The sequence below is a fragment of the Pteropus vampyrus genome, unplaced genomic scaffold, assembly GCF_000151845.1.
Source record: "Pteropus vampyrus isolate Shadow unplaced genomic scaffold, Pvam_2.0 Scaffold535, whole genome shotgun sequence".
Classification (NCBI taxonomy): domain Eukaryota; kingdom Metazoa; phylum Chordata; class Mammalia; order Chiroptera; family Pteropodidae; genus Pteropus; species Pteropus vampyrus.
In genome coordinates, this window is record NW_011889316.1 from 189,956 (window position 1) to 201,251 (window position 11,296).

Consider the following 11,296-nt stretch of genomic DNA (forward strand, 5'->3'; position numbering starts at 1 on the left):
GGCAACACAGTACACTGTAGAGTGTTGGCTCTTTACCCCTGTGATGGCATGCCTGACTGGGTGCTGCGCTCGCCACCGCCGTCCAGCTTCACGAGAGAGTGTCGTACCGCCTATCACTCTCCCGGAAAAAGATCAAAATTCAAAATCAAAGTACAGTTTTTAGTGAATGCATATTGCTTTTGTACCATCATGAAGTCGAAAAATCATAGGTTGAACCATTGCATGTCGGGACCATCTGTATATATTTTATCCTGAGTAGTATTGCTAGCCATCACGTGACTATGAGATGGGACCAGTCTTAGGATGAAACTACCCCCATCAAAGGTGCAGCAGAGAAATAAAAAGAACTGAGCTCTTGATGACATCGTTGTGCCGCCGAGTCAATCACTAAAGTGCTCCCCTTCCTCTGGAATTTCCAGTTATGGGAGGTAATAAGTCCTCACTGCTTAAGCCAGATTAAAGTAGGTTTTCTGTCACCTGCCGCCTAAATACCCTCATACAAGATGTGCTGACTAACCTCTTAGCCACACAGCTAGGTAATAGGAAAGCAGAACTGAAGAACATCAGCCTCCCCTCATGACCACACTGCTGCCTCCACCACCACCTTATGCCACGCTTAACCGGCACCAAAGTCACCAAAGTCAATTGCCTATGTATTTTATTCCCTCACTCCCATTCCCTGTCGACCTTAACCCTCGCATGACATGTATTTTTCTGATGATCACCCTATTGTCATTGCTGGAATCCTTTGGTTCAATCACCAAAATATATCTATACACTCCAACTCTTCCTTGGTCCCTCCTTTCTCTTGAGGTCTACAGGTCCTTGTGCCTCGCGAAGCAGCTCAGGAGTCATATCCTGGCTGTAGGTTCAGCTAGTTTCCGGCACGCTCACCACTGCCACTCCAGAATATTGTTTTAACTTCATTTTAAAATTCACTTCTTAAAAACACATGTCCCCACCTCCCTTAAAAAAAAGCCACACCACCTCAGTGCCATCATTGCCAAGTTCTGCGGTCATTCCTTCATGTTCCTTAGGGACCTTGACTCCTACTTCACAGTCTTCATCTCCTCTGCATTACTCCTCTGCTGTTTTCCTGGGGATATCACCAGCCACCTTCGTATAAACTAATGTCCTAGTCTCCCAGGTCCTTCACATCCTCTGCTCCAAAGGCTGTCTTCTCCGTTCTAGTCTCCATGCTCTGGCCGTTCTCTGAACCTAGAATATGCCCTTCCTCCTCCTCCCCAAGTTCTGCATCCTGTTCTGCATTCATTCTGCAGCCACATATTCTGAGATTTCACGTTGTCAATTACCTCCTTTTCCTATCTCTCCACAGAATTGTGGCTTTTGCCTATCAGCGTGTACCCGCTTACAGACCTTCCAATGATCTTACATCTAGTTCAAGCCTGGACCAACTGTCCCTTCACCACCAGACTGTACGTGTTTCTATAGCACCTCCTACTGCCACATCTAACCACTGTACCTGCATTTGTGACCATATGCTCTGCCTTTCTTGCTGTAATGGATGAATGGTTCCCATTCCTTTTGAAAGCTGATTTCTACATTTATCTTCCTTTGATGTATATCCCATTCCATTGCTGCTTCATTTCTCTGCTTCCCTGTATCACATACTCCCCCAGAGTTGTATGTCTTTAATTTTCCTCCTTCCGTTGTCTCTGGAACTCACCCTAGTCAAACTTATGTCTCCACCTATTTACTGAAATTACACTTGTAAAACCACCAGTCATCCCCACGTGGTCAAATCCAATGTCGTCATCCCTTGCTTCCTCTGAGCTCTCAGCAGTGTGTCCCACAACTGATCACTTCCTCTTTCTTGAAATACTAGCTGCACTTGTCTCAGCAACACCACACTCTCCTGGTTTTCCTCCTACCTTATTAGTAGTTAGTTCTTCTCAGTCTCATTTGCTGGTTTCTCCTTTCAAATGCAAAATGTCGGAATACCCTAGAGATCGATTTTTCCATTTTTTTTTTTCTACCTACAGTCATTTCCTGGGTAATCTCTATCCAGTACCATGGCTTTATGTACCGATTATCTTCTGATTACTTACAACCTTATATTACCAACCCCTTTGTGGTGCCTAGTCTCCAAAAAATGGCTGCCATCAATTTTTCCCATCCTTGTAGACATATAACACTGTTCCAAAAGCTGGAGTCTGTTTCCCCTCCCCCTGCATATGTGCTGGCCTTGTGACGTGACAAATAGCATACAGCAGAAGAGATGCTACATCAGTTTGGACCTATCCTTTAATAGGCTTCTGCTCTTGTCCTTTCTGGCAAAGCCAAGCCACTAGGTAAGACACCTTACTCCCTGTGGCCACCATGCTGCAGGAAGCCCAAGCTAACCACATGGAGAGGCCATATGGTGGCTCACTGAGGGGCCAGACATGTGAGTGAAGCCACTTTGGCCTTTCCTGCTTAGCCCAGCCCTTCGCTAAATGCAGCCAAATGAGTGACCCCACCTGATGCCACATAGAGCAGAACTGCCCAGGTAAGTGGAATTCCCACAGAATTGTAAGAAACAATAAATTATTGTTTTAAACCTCTAAGTTTTGAGGTAGTTTATTGTGCAGCAAAAGATAACTGAAAAAATAAAAAAATAAAAATAAAACAAAACCTTGATCTCCAAACTCCTATATCCTGTATCAACATGACATCTCCACTCGGAAGTCTAACAGGCATCCATTTCTAACATATCCAAAATCAGACTCTTGATACCTCACCTTCCCAGCATGCTCTTCCCCCGGCATCCCCACAGCATTACAAGGCCATCTGCACAGCTGTAAACATAGGAGTCATTTTAGACTCTTTTCTCACACTCCTCTTCCAATCGAGCAGTTCTAGCCTCAGAATATATCCAGAATCCCATGAATTCTTACCACTTCCATTGCTATCATTTTGTTCCAAGTTACCATCATTTACCTACTGCAATAGCCTAACTGGTCTTCCTCCTTGCGCATTTGTCTCATGCCCTCCATAATTGAGAATATTCAACACGGCAGCCAGAGTGATACTTGAAAAATGTAAGACCCAGGAAAAGATGCTCAGCATTACTAATCATTAAGGAAATTCAAATCAAAAACCGCAATGAGACCACATCCAGTAGGCGGCTATTATCAAAAAAAAAAAAAAAATGGAAAACAAGTGCTGGTGAGGATGTGGAGAAATTGGAACCCTCATGCACTATTGGTAGGATCGTAAAATGGTACAGCTACTGTGGAAAACAGTACAGTGGTTTCTCAAAAAATTAAACATAGAATTCTCATTTGATCTAGTAATTCCACTTCTGGGCATATACCCAAAAGAACTGAAAAGCAGGGACTTGAACAGATATTGGTACATCCATATTTATAGCAGCATTATTCACAATAACCAATGGTATAAACAACCCAGTATCCATGGATGAATAAAATGTGAACGGATAAACAATGTGTTCTATACACACAATGGAATACTTTTTCGCCTCAAAAAGGAATAAAATTCTGATATATGCTACAGCATAGATGAACCTTGAAGACATTATGCTAAGTGAAATAAGCCAGACACAAAAGTTCAAGCATTGTATGATTCTACTATATGCGGTACTTAGAGCAGTCAAATTCATAGAGACAGAAAGAATGGTGGTTAGCAGGGGCTGGGGGGCAAGGAATGAGGAGCTATTGTTTAAATGCTACTGAACTGTAATGTTTAAAAATAGTCGAAACAGTTAAGTTTCATGTCATGTATATTTTACCTCAATACATTTTTTAATATAAATAAGATCATGTCATTTTTCTTCTCTGAGTTTCCAGCTCATTAAGAGTAAAAGCCAATATCTTTACAATGGATTACAAATATGGAAAATATTATCAAATGAGTCTCTTTGTTGGAACAAAAAGAATTTAGCTGAAAATAGGCAAAGTAAAGTATTCTTCTCCTCTGAATTGAATGTATTCTTTCTCTTTCCCCCTTAGAGTTATTAAGCTCTTCTATTGAGAGGCTGTTGATCTACTGAAAATGACCAATGACCAAAATGACAATTGGAATCTGAGCCAAAAGTATATGTGCTTCCATCCTGTTTTGTGAAACCAGCAGGTCTGAATAATAATGAATGTCAGTACCTGGGCCAGAGCGAGATCCCTGTTCTGTGTGGCTTTGGTCAGGCAAACCGGCCCGGTCCATCAAACAGAAAATGGTTTGACCTGAGATACTTCCACTATTCCAGGAAGTGATGATTTTTTTTTTTTTTTTAGCACCTGCAGTCCACTTTAATGCCAGGCAAAAGTGACTTTGAAGACATAGTCCCCCAGATCCCTCTGGGACCTCAGGGCCTTTGCACTTGTTCTCACGCACTGGCATGCATTTCTTCCTGTTACCCATGGAGCTTACTCCATCAACATCCTCCAGTCTTTACTTAAGTGTCATCATTTCAATGACGCCTTCTCTAACCACTTTATTCAAAATTCCATCACCTTTCCCCTGTACAACCTTGTTTAATTTTTCCCTGTGGCACTTAGCAACTTCTAACATAGAACGTAATTTACTTTCTTATTTTGTTTATTATCTGACTTCTCCCATTAGAACGTAGGTACTTTTATGTGGTTATATTTTCACTAATATATATCCCCAGTGCTTAGGACAGTTCCTGGCACATCATAGCCAGTGTTCAGACATTTTAAGGAATAAATGAAATAAGTCTGACTCCAAAGGGAAAACTGGCATCTCGGTCTTCAACAGTGGACACTCTTCCCAAGTGAAATGCACATATACACATGCACGAAAAACTATGCCTATAATCTTAGGGGGTTCCTAGAATTCCTGAAGCCCAGCCATGGTGCCATGTTAAAACTCTTTGATCAAAAGGATTTTAGCTTCTACTCCTTTGGATGCTTCTCCAATGCGGCCTTTTGGAACTCTTCTTATGCCACAGATGTTATTACCATTGGGAGTCTCCAGGAGATTTTGAGCCTTGCAATGTTGTAGCAAATACAGTGAAGCTGGCAGCCATGCTTCTGTTAAGAAAACAGGAGTGTGTGCCAGCCCCTCATTCTTCATTACTGAGCTATTAATTCAAGTTCTCTTAGGAAAGCATCCAACAGTGAAAATACAGGCTCTGAGCAGCCACAAGCTGGAGCGGAGCCCTCCATCCTGGGTGGTACAGACCTTCATTAGAGAACTGAATTCTCTCGGTTTAGCCACCTCGTGAGTCAAATGTTCACAGATGCAAAGCGGCTCCCTTTGAATGGGAGTGGAACATGGCCTGCAAGGTGACAGCGATCGGACTGTAGGTTCTGTTCAACATTGCTAACTTCTGAAATCGCAGAATCCAAGAGGACTGGCTGCTCCTTAGAGGAGGAATTCATGCACAGCATGCCAGATGAGAACTGAAGAACGAGTAAGATTTTTACAAAAGGAAGGGGTAGTGGCAGGGATGGAGGGAGAGGGCATCCTGGGGAAGAGGATGAGGGAGGAGCCGGCACAATGGTAGAGAGGGAGGGAACGGTATATCAGCACGAGAGAGCAATCCGTGTGAAGGGTTCAGAGTTTATCAGAAAGGCTTTGGAGAGCCATTAAAGGGGAAATGACAGAATAAGGTTTGTATTTAGTGAGATTTTCCCAGGAAGCAGTGGAGGATAAACTGATAGAGGCAAGGACACCACTCCAATTGCTTTTAAGCGATCATAGGGCAAAACGGTATGGGCTAACCAAGCTGGTGGCAGTGAGGAGAATGGGAAGGAAGAGATTCAAAAGTAATTAAAGTAGGAAGAATTATCCAATAATAGAAACTGATTACGGAGGATGAAAAAGGAGCAGGGAGAGAGGGGGGGTGTCCTAGAATAACTGTCAGGTTTCTGGCGTGGGCAACAAGGTGGACACAGGGGCCACTTCCTTAGGAAGAAATATAGGGTAGGGACATGGGGTGGAGGAACCTTTCCCAGCTGTGGTTTTACTAGAGAAGTAAACCCTAATGCCCTAAGGCCTCCACTGTCTGGAATCAATGAACATCTCTCCCCTGCACCTAGCATGGTACCAGTAGTTCTGTTCCTCACTTCGGAAGAAAATAGGCACTTGTGTCATTTTCTGCATCCGATGGTTCAGATAAAGAACCCCAGTGGAGAAAGGTTTAGATAATGCAGGTTTACTTATGCTAAGGACATGGGAGATGGAATTGCCTTGAGGAAGTGTATACAATTGAATCAGGATAAAAGGGTGAGGAGCCTGAGAGAGAGAATCTAGAGATGCAGTGAGAAAACCAAGAGACAGTGTTCTCATGGGAGCCAAGGAGAAGGTAATTTTAAAAAGGAGAGGAGGCTAAAGCTGTTTCCCAAGGTGTGGTTATCATGCCACACCTTGGCACATATTCTTGGGGGATATATGGGCAACGCTTTTTAATAGTTATTTATTTATATCTATTATTACAATACAGCATTTATATTACATAGATAATAGTTATTTTTTGACAGTTACTATTTACCAGCCATTGTTCTTAGTGCTTTATATGTGTTAATATGTTTACTTAATCCTCACCACAACCCTACATGGTAGATATTATTGTTATCGTCCTTTTAAAGATGAAGCAGTTGAAGCACAGAGAGGTCAAGTAACTTGCCCAAGGTAATAGAACTAGTAAGAGGCAGAGCTGGAGTTTGAACCCAAATAGTTTGACTCTAGGAAAACTGCTTTAAAAAAAAGTATTTATTATTTTTTGCTTAAATAAAGTAAAGAAAGAATCAACTTAAAGAGAATAGCAGATAGAGAACAGAAGACGTGGACTCAGCTATCACAAAGATTGCAGAGGAGATAACATGAATGACTGACGCTCGGGAAATAGTGCGTTGGCTGGAGTCACATTAAGAAATCATAAGAAACAAGAGCAATACAATGCCTGATAGCAGATTATCCACAGTCTACCCATGTCCTGAGAATACAAGACAAAAGGGAACAATGGGATCTTACTGCTCCCTGCCTAGGGAGAGGTCACATTGCATCCTTTCCGTGCTGGCCCATTATCTTAGGGACAGACAACAACACACCACAAATACGGTATTAACTATTAACTGTCAAAATGTACATGTTATTGCGGGGGGTTAGATTCTTTAATGATGTCCTAGAAGATTCACTGGGTTCTTTAAATTTGGCCAAATTCTTAAGCATTATTACCATAGTTAAGTGCATTAGAAATGTGCTAAATTACTTCCTTGATTGCATTTTGAACATTTCAACAGCTGAGTACGTTGTAAATACTCCAGCAGGAATTTTTATTTCTCATCCTTATTTCTTTGGGATCCCATGAGAAATACAAGAATCTTGTTTATTGCTGAAATATATCTTGTTTAATGTCTCTCATATCTGTCTCTCGTGTGTTACCAGCAAAAACGGTAGTGAAAATTCTCCTAAGCAGAGGAAGAAATAAAACAAGGAAACTGGAAGAAAAGAAAATGTATTAGGAAAGAAGATGGGACACACACCTTCTAGGGCTCCAGGTCTTAATCTGGGAGAAGGCAAGAAAAAGGAGATTGAAATAAGCCAACATGTACTGGTCACAAGAGACATCCCTCAAGCACTGGGAAATGATGTCTTGTCCCCTATGTGCAAGTGGGCACGCACCAGGCCACAGGTGCATTTACCCTCCCTGCGTACCTTGCCGGTGCTCACCTTGAGGTCCTTTCCTTCTTTCAAGGTTTTGGTAGCTCATAGTTTCCATAGCAACTTCTCAGGGAGATCTGTCCTCGAGGCCACATGTTGGGCCCCTGGACCTCCTGGCTCGGAATGTCAGTCTTCACAGTCCTTTCAGCACGACTGGATCTCACCTCAATCTGTGTGTTGTCACGACAGCTTTCTTAAGGCTTCTGGACTCAACCCTCAAGGCTTCCACAGATCTACTTTATGCCTTAAAGGGACAGAACAAAAAGTGTTCCCACCTGGTAGGTACAAATGAAATCATCTTCATTGTAAGTCGTCAAATTTCAGCAGTTTTTGCCATTACTGCTACAACTCAGCATTCTCACCTGAAAATCTACCTCAGGTGTAATATGGAGGATCTTATCTGTGTGTGTCGGGGTCAGCTCTCTCATCTCTCCTCAGGTCTTTCCTTTCAGCTTGAAGATTCTGTGATTCTATGAGACTGGTGAGGAGGGCCATGGAATCTCTAGTACCGGAGCTTTTTGTGTGTGTTTATTTTTCAATTCTGCCTTATAGAAAATTTCAAACATATACAAAAGAACAGAGAAGAGAGTAACAAATGCTCACATACACATCTATTTGCTTTAACAATTACCTGCTCGGTACCAATTTGTACATCATCTCCACCTCCACCTCTACCTACTCTACCCCTCTAGATTATTCTGAAGTAAATCCTTAAATATTTTAAAATATATCTCAAAAAGACAACTCTTTTAAAGAACTAGTATATGTTCTTAAATCTGTTTATGTATGTAAAATGTTGCATACATATAAGCATTTTTCTGAAAAAATAGTCTACTGCTTCATCAAATTTTATTTTATTTTATTATTATTATTTTTTAGGCGAGGCAACCCTTGGTTGATTTCACAGATTGCAAGGACCTTGTCGGCTTACAATCTTTTATTTTTTTTAAATTTTTTACACCTACCACACCTGGTCTTCCTAGGTGGTCTCCCATCTAAGTACTAACCAGGCCCGACCCTGCTTAGCTTCCAACCCTGCTTAGCTTCTGAGATCAGACGAGATCGGGCACATTCAGGGTGGTATGGCCGTAGATGCTTCATCAAATTTTAAAACCGGTTCAAGTGTTTACAATTTTAAAAATTGTTGCTCTAAGCAGAAAAGAGAGTCAATTTGCCTGAGGATCAGTAATTGTCAATGAAATATCTCATCTTTTCGCCATTACCACCATTCTACTCATTTGGAAGTATTTTTCAGAAATTTATTTGTTAGAAATGGTTTTAGCTGTTGTATATATAGAACAGCAAATTTCTACTTAAAAAGTTTTAGGATTAAACATACTCTCCAAAAGCCATAAATAATAATTTAAAGAGTAGAAAAAAAAATTAGAGGCATATATACAATGGTCAATATACAATCAATATGAGAATTTTCCAGATAGACTCTCAGCCTGCCCACTGAAAAAAATCTAAGTCAGAGAAGCAGAGGGAGAGTCATTTAGAACTGTTTCACCCAGAGCATTCACTCAGAAGCATAGAATACAGGTCCAGAACTGCTCAAGATGGCCTAACATTTTGCAAAGTACAAAGGAAAACATTACTTCCAGGAACGTGATACTAAAAACATTCAGAAACCATATGTACTGCTGATTTAAAATATCTAAGTCGTTTTAATAAAACAGACATAAAATATACTTTAATGTTTTTATTTTCAAAAATCTGGGTTAAACATCAAGCTGCATGTACATAAACCAAACCAAACAACAATAACAACAACTCTTTTTTAAAAAAAACCAGAACCTTGTAAACTGTCAAAGACTCTCCTAGGCTATCAGCCAGAAGGCTGGACTTGATGAACAAGAAAGTGCCTTCCAACTCTGACACCATGACAGAAACTAGACGTTACACGTGCTTCCCCACTTGTGTGCTCCCAGGCGCACATGCATCACTGGGGAAAAACAAGAAAAGTTGAAAATGGAACAATAAAATCATTTATGTTACTGTCTATTTTTGATATCATTCAGAATGATGTTCTAATGTTAAAAAATTGTGGATATCTTCCTCTACATTTAAAACAAAGCCCCAAAACACAGCCAGGACAGTGACAACATTAGGACGTTTTTGTTGCTGACATTTGGAACACAGCCACAGAGAAAATATTAAAAACTTAAATACAAGCATTGTGTTTCTTATCTAAATAGTTCAGAGTAAACAGTCACGGCCAAGCAGGGCTCCGGAGACCCTGGGAAAGGTGATACTTGGAACCTGTCCAGAAGATTCTACCTAGAAGAGGTTTGCTGTGCTTCAAAATGACAAACCAAGCAAACTCAAAGCAACCCATTAACTATTCTATTGCTAAATTTAAAGCAAACGTGCTGGGGTTGCTGAAAATTTAGAGTTTAAATTGGCAAGACAGCTTGGGCACAGATGAAACCATTATACTGTCAGGGAGGAACTGAGAGTTAAGGCCATCGATACTGGACATTTCCGTGTATTTTCAAGTCCTTCCAGTGCAAGCTGATGAAAAACAGAATGAAACAACCCAGCTGCCAGTCTAACACTGACATCGTAGACACCGTTATTTATTGTTATTGTTGTTTACTGCTTTTATTCTTTTAGTATCTTCATTTAAATACAGTTCCATAAAACTTCAAGTACAGTTAAGGAAAGCACCTCACTGCCCCAGGCCAGGTTCCTGCAGTTGAAACTGAACTTTTCTTGCATTCGTATTCTAAAACAAGTTTCATTCTCCCCGCCCCCATGTCTGATCTCTTTTTAAAGCACAGATATATTCTGTAATTTTCTAATTTTGCGCCTGTTCTCATCTCTGAGCTTGAGGAGAGTAGAGAAGCACATGGTACCCTCTGACCCCTTGCCTTTTCTCACCTGGATGCAAGGGACTCTTTCAGGATTGTATTTTAAATAGCAGTGAGGAAAACTGAGAGCAATTTAAATTTTATTTGTAAAAGATGTATCTGAATTTTCTATTTATATCATAATGATCATACATCATTTCAGTAATAAAAATAAAGAAACATAATACTGTGATATGGCAATTATTTTTAGGTACATTTTCTTGTATTAGTTTAACCCATTCATGTGAGGACTTTGGGAACTTTTAGATATGTAGCTTCAAGCATTATTATCTATTCATCTATTTAAAAGCATATATATCCTTCTTCTAGTGGGTGATGGTCTGATATCTAATACCCCTGAGTCCCTTAAAATTATATTAAGCAAAAACTGGTTTTTAACCAAGCTTAGTAGGTTGCAGTACAATTTATCTTTATTAGAATAGTATATAGATGGTTTATCTCCTGAATGCTTATCAGAACTAAAAATATTTTCTGAATTTTAACACATAAAATATATCAAGTTTCAAAGTCACAACTTTCCCCTCAAAATTATCTATTGTTTTCTGGCATTTGGTGCTATAGCCAGAAATCTATAGCCAGAAATCTAAAGCCAGAATGTTCTTTTGTTTTCTGATAGCAACTTGTTACTTTCTTACTGAGTGCCCAAAAGAGTCTTCATTCTCTCTCCTTGGTAGTTTAAAATTTTTTCCATGAGGTGCTTAGATAAGAGTCTCTTCCCTCCTTCTTTTTTTTTTTTTTTTTTTTCGAATGCAGGTAACTCCTTTCACTCTACAAACACA

General features: G+C 40.3%; 1 protein-coding gene and 1 pseudogene across 8 annotated transcripts in view; both read right to left on the minus strand.

Annotated features, from left to right (window-relative positions):
• KIAA1958 (KIAA1958 ortholog) overlaps positions 1-11,296 on the minus strand; it is a 266,726-nt gene that overhangs the window by 132,310 nt on the left and 123,120 nt on the right. The gene's annotated exons all lie outside the window — the stretch shown is intronic.
• LOC111733173 lies at positions 8,603-8,738 on the minus strand (annotated as a pseudogene).